At 38.6% G+C, this 14201-nt stretch overlaps 1 protein-coding gene across 8 annotated transcripts in view; it reads right to left on the bottom strand.

Moving 5' to 3' along the window:
- Window positions 1-14201, bottom strand: part of ZC3H12B (zinc finger CCCH-type containing 12B) — a 596951-nt gene that overhangs the window by 470659 nt on the left and 112091 nt on the right. Inside the window, exon 1 of one of the 8 annotated variants that reach the window (XM_082715903.1) lies at window positions 13494-13540. The exons of 6 other annotated variants lie outside the window; for them this stretch is intronic. The gene's annotated coding sequence lies outside the window, so the exon portion shown is untranslated. One more of the 8 variants, XM_082715904.1, reaches the window with a different exon arrangement.

The raw sequence follows: 14201 nt of genomic DNA on the forward strand, positions 1-14201 counted from the left end.
TATACCAAAGAAATACTTGTTTATGTATAGCATATATGTCACTAGAATGTAGATTCAAAGAGAGCAGGGATTTTCTTTTGCTCACTGCTTGGTCTCTAGTGCCTTAAATATTGGTTGCATGGTAAACAATAAATAAGTAAATTGGTATACTAGGATTACTTCTTGGCCTAAATATCTTATCCATTGATAAGTCTGTAAATTGATATGTTATTCATTAGTAGGTCTCAAGTATTGCATTGAGTAGTCTAGCCTTAAAATGCATTTCAATATCTAATAAGGGAAACTCCCTCATTACGCTTCTTTTCCAAAATGTTTTTAGCTAGTCATGCATATTTACTCCTTCAAATATGATATTAAAAATTATTGAGTTTCAAAAATATTTTAAAATAGGTCTTTCATTATAGTTAAGATATGCTAAGTATTTCAAAACAAGCAAGACCTTATCTATTAGGAGATCAGATTTCAGGCAAGTGTAATTAAGAGTCAAAGAAAAAGAAGCTTCTAAGTCCCTAAAGTAGCAACCCTACTAACACATCTTTGAAACGAAAGCAAATGGTATGGTCAACAGTGAAAAGCTTTAATTTTTTCAATATTCAATATTCAGACATCAGTGATAACTATTAGAAACCCTATTTAAGGAACTCCTATAAGACACACACACACACACACCACCAACATTGATAAAGTGGTAGAATAACTGGCAAATATAAATAGGTATTTCACAAAATAAAAACTCACCTAAACTAAAAACACATGAAAAGATGACCAAACATGCAAACAGTATGAGAAATACTTAACAAAACAATGATATATTACTTTACAGTAATATGATTTGTAAACATTAGATGGATAGTAATAAGTATTAGAGGAGAGTTGGGGAGAGATAAGGCCATGATTCACTGCTGGGGAAGTCAGCTGGGAGAGAAATCTGGCACCTCTTGCTTAAATTGAATTAATATATACACTATAGTTTGATTGGAGGGGCAAAGATGGAAGAGAAGTGGGGTATCCCTATTTCAACGAGCCCCTTGAAATTAGCTCAATATCTACCAGACCATTCTGAACACCCTTGAAATCAACCTATGATGTAAGAAGATATATCTGGAACTGTACAAACAGACAATCTCAGGTGGTTGGTCTCGAGGTATGAAGCAGGGAACTATAATTCTACAGACAGATATTGGAAGATAAATGGAAGGGGAATGAGCCTCCAGGATCCTGCATGGCTAGAGCACAAAAGCCTCCTGTGCTGGGGACCAGGCACAGGACTGCAGACGGGTAATGACAGGGAAAGGACTCTAGTGCAGCCCCTGAACTGAAATCTGAAGCTGTGGGGGCACACATGTGAACTGGGATCAGCTAGAAGTCTTAGAAGAACAAAGGACAGAGATGTGTTTGGACCTGGAAGAGAGGGCTGGGAATGCTGCTGTGGGGTGCACAACCCAGGAGACTGCAGCTTTTGGCAGCACAGATAAAAGTAGGGACAATGTGGCCCAAAGAGTGCACTGAGGGACAAAATGCAATCTATCTGTTCTGAGACAGAGGTTTGTATACAGTCAATTCTGCTCTGATGCTCGGGCATGACACAGCAATCTGTCAGAAAAAGCCAGCAGAGAACAAATTGCCTCCGAAATGGATTTCAGTGAGCCCATCCCTCTATAATGGGACAGGACAACTCTGCCCAGACAGGGTTGCCTGAGTAACACTGTGGCAGACCCCTCTCCTCCCAGAAGACAGGCTGGAAGAACAAGAGGTTGACAACACTAAAGTCCCCACAAAACAGGTGCACCTTGCTTGGATTGTGGTCAATAGTTTGGACTCTGTATATTCCCTCAACCACCCCTCAACAGAAAAGGAAGAAACCCCAACATAGGAGAAACTCAGAGACTGTGACCTCTGCCACAGAACTAATGAATGTAGCTATAAGCAAGATGTTGGAAATAGACTTCAAGGTAATACTTATGCAGACAATACCTAGGATGGAGGAAACTATTAATGGCAGCATATATTATTTTTTTAAAGATATTATTTATTTCAATCTCAAGTAGGTGGAGAGGCAGGCAGAGAGAGAGAGAGAGAGAGAGAGGAGGAAGCAGGCTCCCCACCGAGCAGAGAGCCTGATGCGGGGCTCAATCTCAGGACCCTAAGATCATGACCCGAGCCAAAGGCAGAGGTTTAACCCACTGGGCCATCCAGGTGCCCCGGCAGCATATATTCTTAAGAGCATAAATGAGAGCTGATCTGGCAGAACTTAAAAATACTATCAATGAGATCCAATCTAATCTAGATACTCTAACACCTAAGGTAAACGAGGCAGAAAATGAATTAGTGATCTAGAAGACAAACTGATAGAAAAGAAGGAACAAGTGGAAACCTAGAACAAACAGCTTAAAATCCATGAAGACAGAATTGTAGAAATAAATGACATCACAAAATGTTGTAATGTCAGAATTATTGGGATCCTTGGGGGGGCGGTGGAGAGAGAGAGGACTAGAAGATATATTTGAGCAAATTGTAGCTGAGAACATCCTTAACTTGAGAATTAAACAAACACTCCTGTCCTAGAGGCAGAGAGGACCCCTCCCAAGATCAAGAATAGACAAACACCCAGACATGTAATCATAAAACTCACAAATCTTGAAGCAAAGGAAACAATCTTAAGGGCAGTTAGTGGGAAAATATTCCTTACATAGAGAGGAAGGAACATCAGAATAACAACAGACCTGTCCACAGAAACATGGCAAGCCAGAAAGGGATAGCAAGACATATTCAGGGTACTAAAGGAGAAGAACATGCAGCCAAGAGTTCTTTATCTGCCAAGGCTGCCATTCAAAATAGATAGAGAGATAAGGAGCTTCCAGGACTGGCAGAAACTGAAAGAATATGTGACCACTAAGCTGGTCCCCCAAGAAATATTAAGGGGGGTTTGATAGAAGGAGAAAGACCCCAAGAGTGAAATAGAATAGAAATATACAGAGCAATATATATAAGCAAGGACTTGACAGGCAACATGATGACAATAAATTCATATCTTTCAATAATCACTCTCAATTCGAGTGCCCTAAATGCTCCCATAAAATGGCACAGGGTTGCAGGTTCAATAAAAACACAGGACCCATCCATATGCTGCCTACAAGAAACTCATTTTGAACCTAATGATACATACAGACTGAAAGTGAAGGAATGGGGAAGAGTTTTTCATGCCAATGGGCCACAAAAGAAAGCTGAGGTAGCAACTCTCATATCAGATAAATTAGATTTTAAGCGAAAAACTTTAGTTAGAGATACAGAAGGACACTACATCATTACTAAGGGTCTATCCAACAAGAAGATCTAACAGTTATAAATATCTATGCCCCCCACATAGGAACAGCCAACTATATAAGCCAACTGTTAACCAAAATGCAGAGACATGTTGATATTACTATCCTACGTTAATAGTAGGAGACCTGAGCAATCCACTGTCAGCAATAGACAGATCATCTAAGTAGAAAATAAAGAAAAAAAGATCTTTGAATGAGGCACTGGACTAGATGGACCTCATAGATATATAGAGAACAACTGAATACGCATTTCTCTTGAGTGCACATGAAACTTTCTCCAGAATAGACCACATACAGGGTCACAATTAGGGCTCAACTAATACCAAAAGATTGAAATTACTCCCTGCATATTCTCAGACCACAAGGCTTTGAAATTGGAACTCAGCCACAAGATAAAGTTTGGAAGGAATTCAAACACTTGGAAGCTAAAAACCATACTGCTTAAAACTGTTTGGGTCAACCAGAAAATCAAAGCAGAACTTAAACAATTAATGAAAACCATGAGAATGAAAACACTTTGGTTCAATGGAAATGTTGAAAAAGAAAAACAAAGCTGGGGGCATCACGTTGCCTGATTTCAAGCTTTATTACAAAGTTGTGATCACCAAGATGTCATGGCTATCACAAAACATCCACATAGACCAATGGAACAGAATAGAGAGTCCAGATATGGACCCTCTATTCTATGGTCAAATAATCTTCAACAAAGCATAAAAAAATATCTGGAGGAAAAAAGCCAGTCTTTTCAATAAATGGTGATGGGAAAATTGGACAACTATATATGCAGGAATTAAACTCGACCATTCTCTTACACCATATACAAAGATAAACTCAAAATGGATAAAAGATCCCAATGTGAGACAGGAATCCATCAAAATCCTAGAGGAGAACATAGGCAATAACCACTTCAACATCAGTCACAGCAACTTCTTTTAAGACACATCTCCAAAGGCAAGGGAAACAAAAGCAAAAATGAACTTTTGGGACTTCATCAAGATAAAAACCTTCTGCACAGCAAAGGAAACTGTCAATAAAAGAAAAAGGGAACCCACCGAATGGGAGAACATATTTGAAAACGACACTACATACAAAGGACTGACATCCAAGATATATAAAGAACTTCCCAAACTCAACAACTAAAAAAAAAAAAAAAAAAATGTCAAGTAAAAAAATTGACAGAAGAGATGAACAAACACTTCTCCAAAGAAGACATACAAATGGCTAGGAAACACATGAAAACATGTTCATTTCATTAGCCATCAAGGAAATTAAAATTTAAATCACATTGAGATACCACCTTACACCAGTTAGAATGGCAAAAATTGACAAGGCAAAAAACAAAAAAGGTTGGAGATGTTGTGTAGAAAGGGGAACCTTCTTACACTGTTGGTAGGAGTGTAAGGTGGTATAGACACTTTGGAAATCAGTGTGGAGTTTCCTCAAAAAGTTGAAAATAGAACTACCCTATGACCCAACAATTGCACTGCTGGGTATTTACCCCAAAGATACACATGCTGTGAAAAGAAGGGGCACATGCACTCCAATGTTCATAGCAGGAATGTCCATGATAGCTAAACTGGGGAAAGAGCAGAGATTCCTTTCAACAGATGAATGGATAAATGAGGAAGGCTACAGATTAGAATCTCTGCCTAGGCATAGTGGGCAAAGCAGCTCTAAAGCTGGTAAAGCTTTTTGTTGTCTTAACTGAAGATGACCTGAAGCCCAAGTTTCCTGACAGAAGAGGGCCACAAGCTTTATGCATAAAAAATAATAACAATGCCCACCCACCTTTTGGATTGAGTGCTACTGGGCTACACAGCTTCCAGGAGTTTTCTCTAGCATTTTGGTCAGACGGATCCACATCCTCCACAGCTGGAGGGGTTGTGATTAAGCTCCTTGACTGGGTGAAAGTGGGTAGGGCTGCTCCAGGCTACTCTCAGTTTCTCAAACTGGCTCTCTGGTTAGGAGGAACTGGGAGCTACTCTCCTTCATTGAGGATCTGAATCTAATCTGTAGCCTTCCTCATTGCTGAATACAGTCTTCAGCCCGTCAAACCAGGAAATATAGCCAAAGAAAACAGGAAGTCACATAACTCATTAAATAGCTCTGTGTATAGTGGTACCTGATAGGAAAGTACAGCCCATGGTTTCCCTTCTGAAGAGAAAACAAAAAAACAGAAAACTTACTATGTAATTCAGTGCATATTCTAGCTTGATTTGAGTCAACAGTCAAAAAGCTATATAGGTCTTGGACTCCGTCCTACAGTCCTTCCAAGGCAAGGAAGCTAATTCATAGCTCCATAAGCTACTGAATATAGTACCTGTTACAAACTATCTAGTAAGCCTGACCAGAGAATCCAGGTAAACATAGAGCCCATTCTACAGACTCATATGTATAGAAAACCAAGCCAGAAGACTTATCCAAGAGTTCTTAGCCAGTAGCTCACCCACTTCCTTGTCCTTAGAATGTTAAAGTTGCCTTGTCCCAAAATGGAAAATAATAGGAGGACCCACCTGCTTAAGGAAATTACTAGCAGACACATGCCAAACCCCACGCTGAGCTGACTGGGGGGAAAAAAACTGTCTTCGACAAAGGAATCCTATAAAATCTGAAAGCAGAAACCAATCATTCAAATGTGTAGATACTAATGTAAGGAATCAAGGATCATGATCAAAGGAAGCTCATAAAGAGCCTATGACTAACTCTAAGGAAGGAGAACTATGAACTCTTAGAAAAAGTATTCAAAATAATCCCATTAAAGAAGTTCAGTGTGCTACTTACTAGAAAACACAGACAACTAAATGGAATTTGGGAAAAAAATGAATGAACAAAATGAGAGGTTCAACAGGAAATAGCATACATTAAAAGTCCCAGAAATTCTGGAACTGACAAATCCAGTAAGTAATCTGAAGAATCCAATAGAGAGTATTAGAAGTAGAGCTGACCACACACACACACACACACACACACACACACACATCAACACCTCAAGTTTACAATGTTAAAAATTACCTAGACAGAGGAGCAAAATGAAGAAAAAAGAGTAATGAAAGCCTATGAGAATTAAGGGACAAAAAGGAAACCAATAGTCACATTATGGAATTCCACAAGGAGAAGGGAAAGGGGCAGAATGCATACTGAAAGCAATAAGGGAGTAGAACTTACTGAACCTGGGAAGAGTAATGGACATTTAAATTCATAAAGCCGAAAGGATCCCAAGTAGGTTGAACTCAAATAGGACTAACAAAGACACATTATAACTAAATTGTCCAAAAAAAAAGGAATAGCTAAAGAAGAGAGTCACTACATACAAGAAAACTGTGTAAGACCATCAGCAGATTTCTCAACAGAAAATTTGAGAGCCAAGAAAAAAAAGGGGAAGATGATATATTCAAAATAAATGACTGTCAACCAAGAATTCTGTACCAGTAAAACTATCCTTCAGAAACAAAGTAGGACTAAAAGCTGTCTCAAAGAAAAGCTGAAGAGTTCATTATCACTACAGCTGACATACAAGAAAGGCTAAGAAAGTTCTTTTAGTGTAAGTAAAGTAAAAACATTTAAAAACATGAAAACATAGGGGAGGAGTCAAGATGGCGGAGAAGTAGCAGGCTGAGACTGACTGGGGGGAGATCAGCTAGATAGCTTATCTAAAGATTGCAAACACCAGAAAATCCATCAGCAGATCAAAGAGAAGACGAATAGCAATTCTGGAAACAGAAAAACAACCACTTTATAAAAGGTAGGACCGGTGAAGATGTGAATCCAAAGCAACGGGAAGATAGACCCCGGGGGGAGGGGCCGGCTCCCGGCAAGCGGCGGAGCAACAGCGCACAAAATCAGGACTTTTAAAAGTCTGTTCCGCTGAGGGATATCGCTCCAGAGGCTAAACCAGGGCAAAGCCACGCGGGGTCAGCGTGGTCTCAGGTCACGCAGGGTCACAGAAGGATCGGGGGTGTCTGAGTGTCACAGAGCTTGCGGGTATTGGAACGGGAAAGCCAGCTACAGAGACAGAGCTGACAGTAAGCTCACAGCTCGGTGTTACCTTGAACCGGCGGCAGGCTTGGTGAGCTCGGAACGTGGCCGGAGGTCAGACAGACGAGAGTAACTGGGCGCTGTTCTCTGAGGGCGCAGTGAGGAGTGGGGCCCTGGGCTCTCGGATCCTCCGGGCCGGAGACCAGGAGGCCGCCATTTGTATTCTGGTCGTCCGGAACTCTACGGAAAGCGCTCATGAAACAAAAGCTCATGAAAGCAAACCCGAGCGGATTACTCACCCGGGCCCCTGGTAAGGGTAGTGCAATTCCGCCTGGGGCAAAGATATTGAGAATCACTACAACAGGCCCCTCCCCCAGAAGATCAACAAGAAATCCAGCCGAGACCAAGTTCACCTAGCAAGGACTGCGGTTTCAATACCAAGGAGAGCAGCAGAATTCCAGAGGAGGAGAAAGCAAAGCATGGAACTCATGGCTTTTTCCCTGTGATTTTTTTTAGTGCTGCAGTTAATTTAATTTTTTTCTTTTTTATTTTTTTTTTCTTGCCTTCTGGTAAATTTTTTTAACTTTTACTTTTTCTTTTTTAACGTTTTTTAACTAGTTTATCCAATATACATATATATGTATATATATATATATATATATATATATATATATTTATATTTTTATTTTTATTATTTGTTTTGTTTTTTTAAATTCTTCTCTTTTTTTTAATTTTTTCTATTTTTTTCTTTCTTCCTTTTTGAACCTCTTTTTATCCCCTTTCTACCCCCTCACGACTTGGGATCTCTTCTAATTTGGTTAAAGCATATTTTCCTTGGGTTGTTGCCATGCTTTTAGTATTTTACTTGCTCCTTCATATACTCTTATCTGGACAAAATGACAAGACGGAAAAATTCAACACAAAAAAAAGAACAAGAGGCAGTACCGAAAGCAAGGGACCTAATCAATACAGACATTGGTAATATATCAGATCTAGATTCAGAATGACAATTCTCAAGGTTCTAGCCGGGCTCGAAAAAGGCATGGAAGATATTAGAGAAACCCTCTTGAGAGATATAAAAGCCCTTTCAGGAGAAATAAAAGAACTAAAATCTAACCAACTTGAAATCAAAAAAGCTATTAATGAGGTGCAATCAAAAATGGAGGCTCTCACTGCTAGGATAAATGAGACAGAAGAAAGAAATTAGTGATACAAAAGACCAAATGACAGAGAATAAAGAAGCTGAGCAAAAGAGGGACAAACAGCTACTGGACCACAAGGGGAGAATTCGAGAGATAAGTGACACCATAAGACGAAACAACATTAGAATAATTGGGATTCCAGAAGAAGAAGAAAGAGAGAGGGGAGCAGAAGGTATACCGGAAAGAATTATTGGGGAGAATTTCCCCAATATGGCAAAGGGAATGACAATCAAAATTCAGGAGGTTCAGAGAACGCCCCTCAAAATCAATAAGAATAGGCCCACACCCCTCACCTAATAGTAAAATTCACAAGTTTTAGTGACAAAGAGAAAATGCTGAAAGCAGCCCAGGAAAAGAAGTCGGTTACATACGATGGTAAAAATAGTAGATTGGCAGCTGACTTATCCACAGAGACCTGGCAGGCCAGAAAGAGCTGGCATGATATTTTCAGAGTACTAACCGAGAAAAACATGCAGCCAAGAATACTATATCCAGCTAGGCTATCATTGAAAATAGAAGGAGAGATTAAAAGCTTCCAGGACAAACAAAAACTGAAAGAATTTGCAAACACCAAACCAGCTCTACAGGAAATATTGAAATGGGTCCTCTAAGCAAAGAGAGAGCCTACAAGTGGTAGATCAGAAAGGAACAGAGACCATATACAGTAACAGTCACCTTACAGGCAATACAATGGCACTAAATTCATATCTCTCAATAGTTACCCTGAATGTTAATGGGCTAAGTGCCCCTGTCAAAAGACACAGGCTACCAGAATGTATAAAAAAACAAAACCCATCTATATGTTGCCTCCAAGAAACTCATTTTAAGCCCGAAGACACCTCCAGATTTAAAGTGAGGGGGTGGAAAAGAATTTACCATGCTAATGGACATCAGAAGAAAGCAGGAGTGGCAATCCTTATATCAGATCAATTAGATTTTAAGCCAAAGACTATAATAAGAGATGAGGAAGGACACTATATCATACTCAAAGGGTCTGTCCAACAAGAAGATTTAACAAATTTAAATATCTATGCTCCCAACGTGGGAGCAGCCAACTATATAAACCAATTAATAACAAAATCAAAGAAAAACATCAACAATAATACAATAATAGTAGGGGACTTTAACACTCCCCTCACTGAAATGGACAGATCATCCAAGCAAAAGATCAGCAAGGAAATAAAGGCCTTAAACGACACACTGGACCAGATGGACATCACAGATATATTCAGAACATTTCATCCCAAAGCAACAGAATACACATTCTTCTCTAGTGCACATGGAACATCTCCAGAATAGATCACATCCTCGGTCCTAAATCAGGACTCAACCGGTATCAAAAGTTTGGGATCATTCCCTGCATATTTTCAGACCACAATGCTCTAAAGCTAGAACTCAACCACAAAAGGAAGTTTTCTAAGAACCCAAATACATGGAGACTAAACAGCATCCTTCTAAAGAATGAATGGGTCAACCGGGAAATTAAAGAAGAATTGAAAAAAATCATGGAAACAAATGATAATGAAAATACAACGGTTCGAAATCTGTGGGACACAACAAAGGCAGTCCTGAGAGGAAAATATATAGAGGTACAAGCCTTTCTCAAGAAACAAGAAAGGTCTCAGGTACACAACCTAACCCTACACCTAAAGGAGCTGGAGAAAGAACAAGAAAGAAACCCTAAGGCAGCAGGAGAAGAGAAATCATAAAGATCAGAGAAGAAGTCAATAAAATAGAAACCAAAAAACAATAGAACAAATCAACGAAACTAGGAGCTGGTTTTTTGAATGAATTAATAAAATAAAATTAATAACATTGATTAATAAAATTATTAATAGAATTAATAAAAAATTAATAAAACTGGCCCGACTTACCAAAAAGAAAAGAGAAAGGACCCAAATAAATAAAATCATGAATGAAAGAAGAGAGATCACAACTAACACCAAAGAAATACAAACTATTATAAGAACATACTATGAGAAACTCTATGTCAATAAATTTGACAATCTGGAAGAAATGGATGCATTCCTAGAAACATATAAACTACCACAATTGAACCAGGAAGAAATAGAAAGCCTGAACAGACCCATAACCAGTAAGGAGATTGAAACAGTCATTAAAAATCTCCAAAAAAAGCCCAGGGGCAGACGGCTTCCCGGGGGACTTCTACCAAACATTTAAAGAAGAACTAATTCCTATTCTCCTGAAACTGTTCCAAAAAATAGAAATGGAAGGAAAACTTCCAAACTCATTTTATGAGGCCAGCATCACCTTGATCCCAAAACCAGACAAGGATCCCATCAAAAAAGAGAGCTATAGACCTATATTCTTGATGAACACAGATGCGAAAATACTCAACAAAATACTAGCCAATAGGATTCAACAGTACATTAAAAGGATTATTCACCACAACCAAGTGGGATTTATTCCAGGGCTGCAAAGTTGGTTCAACATCTGCAAATCAGTCAATGTGATACAACACATCAATAAAAGAAAGAACAAGAACCATATGATACTCTCAATAGATGCTGAAAACCCATTTGACAAAATACAGCATCCTTCCTGATCAAAACTCTTCAAAGTGTAGGGATAGAGGGCACATACCTCAATATCATCAAAGCCATCTATGAAAAACCCACCGCAAATATCATTCTCAATGGAGAAAAACTGAAAGCTTTTCTGCTAAGGTCAGTAACACGGTAGGGATGTCCATTATCACCACTGCTATTTAACATAGTACTAGAGGTCCTAGCCTCAGCATTCAGACAACAAAAGGAAATTAAAGGCATCCAAATCAGCAAAGAAGAAGTCAAATTATAACTCTTCACAGATGATATGATACTATAAGTGGAAAACCCAAAAGACTCCACTCCAAAACTGCTAGAACTTATACAGGAATTCAGTAAAGTGTCAGGTTATAAAATCAATGCACAGAAATCAGTTGCATTTCTCTACACCAACAGCAAGACAGAAGAAAGAGATATTAAGGAGTCAATCCCATTTACAATTGCACCCAAAACCATAAGATACCTATGAATAAACCTAACCAAAGAGCCACAGAATCTATACTCAGAAAACTATAAAGTACTCATGAAAGAAATTGAGGAAGACACAAAGAAATGGAAAAATGTTCCATGCTCCTGGATTGGAAGAATAAATATTGTGAAAATGTCTATGCTACCTAAAGCAATCTACACATTTAATGCAATTCCTATCAAAGTACCATCCATCTTTTTCAAAGAAATGGAACAAATAATGCTAAAATTTATATGGAACCAGAAAAGACCTCGAATAGCCAAAGGGATATTGAAAAAGAAAGCCAACGTTGGTGGCATCACAATTCCGGACTTCAAGCTCTATTACAAAGCTGTCATCATCAAGACAGCATGGTACTGGCACAAAAACAGACACATAGATCAATGGAACAGAATAGAGAGCCCAGAAATAGACCCTCAACTCTATGGTCAACTCATCTTCGACAAAGCAGGAAAGACTGTCCAATGAAAAAAAGACAGCCTCTTCAATAAATGGTGCTGGGAAAATTGGACAGCCACATGCAGAAAAATGAAATTGGACCATTTCCTTACACCACACACGAAAATAGACTCAAAATGGATGAAGGACCTCCATGTGAGAAAGGATTCCATCAAAATCCTTAAGGAGAACACAGGCAGCAAACTCTTTGACCTCAGCTGCAGCAACATCTTCCTAGGAACAACGCAAAAGGCAAGGGAAGCAAGGGCAAAAATGAACTATTGGGATTTCATCAAGATCAAAAGCTTTTGCACAGCAAAGGAAACAGTTAACAAAATCAAAAGACAACTGATAGAATGGGAGAAGATATTTGCAAACAACATATCAGATAAAGGACTAGTGTCCAGAATCTATAAAGAACTTAGCAAACTCAACACCCAAAGAACAAATAATCCAATCAAGAAATGGGCAGAGGACATGAACAGACATTTCTGCAAAGAAGACATCCAGATGGCCAACAGACACATGAAAAAGTGCTCCATATCACTCGGCATCAGGGAAATACAAATTAAAACCACAATGTGATATCACCTCACACCAGTCAGAATGGCTAAAATCAACAAGTCAGGAAATGACAGATGCTGGCGAGGATGCGGAGAAAGGGGAACCCTCTTACACTGTTGGTGGGAATGCAAGCTGGTGCAGCCACTCTGGAAAACAGCATGGAGGTTCCTCAAAATGTTGAAAATAGAATTGCCCTATGACCCAGCAATTGCACTATTTAGCTAAAGATACAAATGTAGTGATCCAAAGGGGCACGTGCACCCGAATGTTTATAGCAGCAATGTCCACAATAGGCAAACTATGGAAAGAACCTAGATGTCCATCAACAGATGAATGGATCAAGAAGATGTGGTATATATACACAATGGAATACTATGCAGCCATCAAAAGAAATGAAATCTTACCATTTGCGACAACATGGATGGAACTAGAGCGTATCATGCTCAGTGAAATAAGTCAAGCAGAAAAAGACAACTATCATATGATCTCCCTGATATGAGGAAGTGGTGATGCAACATGGGGGCTTAAGTGGGTAGGAGAAGAATCAATGAAACAAGATGGTATTGGGAGGGAGACAAACTATAAGTGACTCTTAATCTTACAAAACAAACTGAGGGTTGCTGCGGGGAGGGGGTTTGGGAGAAGGGGGTGGGATTATGGACATTGGGGTGGGTATGTGCTTTGGTGAGTGCTGTGAAGTGTGTAAACCTGGTGATTCACAGACCTGTACCCCTGGGGATAAAAATATATGTTTATATAAAATAAAAAATTTTAAAAAATGAAAACTTAGTGTAAATCTCATTGATAATGGCAAATATATAGTTATGGATTCTGCAATATGGCAATAGTTCACTTAAAATTTTAGGTTGCAATGAAAAAATAAGCATAGTTAAAATAACTATAACTACAATAATAAGTTGTTAGTTACATACTATAAAAACATGTGAAGGGGCACCTGGGTGGCTCAGTGGGTTAAAGCTTCTGCCTTCGGCTCAGGTCGTGATCCCACAGTCCTGGGATCGAGCCCTGCATTGGGCTCTCTGCTCAGCATGGAGCCTGCTTCCTCCTCTCTCTCTGCCTGCTTCTCTGCCTACTTGTGATCTCTGTCTGTCAAATAAATAAATAAAATCTTAAAAAATGAATTATACCATCAATAATCTAAAACATAGATGGGAGGGATGGTAAAAGCGTAAAGCTTAAAAATTCTATTGAAGTTAAGCTGTTATCAATTTAAAATAGGATATTATAAGTTTAAGGTGTTTTATGTAAACCTTATGGTAATAACGAGGGAAAATCATTTAATTACACTAAAGAACATAACAAAGAAGTCAATGCACATTGATAACAAAACACATCAAAAAACAAATAAAAAAATTAACAAGAAACAATGGATTTACAACAACAATGAGAAAACACATAACGACGTGGCAACAGTATGTCTTTATCAATATTTGCTTTAATGAATACTGATGAAAATCTCCAATTAAAAGACATAGAATGGCTGAATGGGTAAGAAAAAAAGAGCAAACAATATATTACCTACAAGAAAGTCATTTTTTCTGAAAGAAATTTTATTATTATTTTTATTATGATATGTTAGTCACCATACAGTCCGTAATTAGTTTTTGATGTGATGTTCTAAGATTCATTGTTTATGTATAAC

This window comes from Mustela nivalis (assembly GCF_964662115.1).
Source record: "Mustela nivalis genome assembly, chromosome: X".
In the NCBI taxonomy this organism is placed as follows: domain Eukaryota; kingdom Metazoa; phylum Chordata; class Mammalia; order Carnivora; family Mustelidae; genus Mustela; species Mustela nivalis.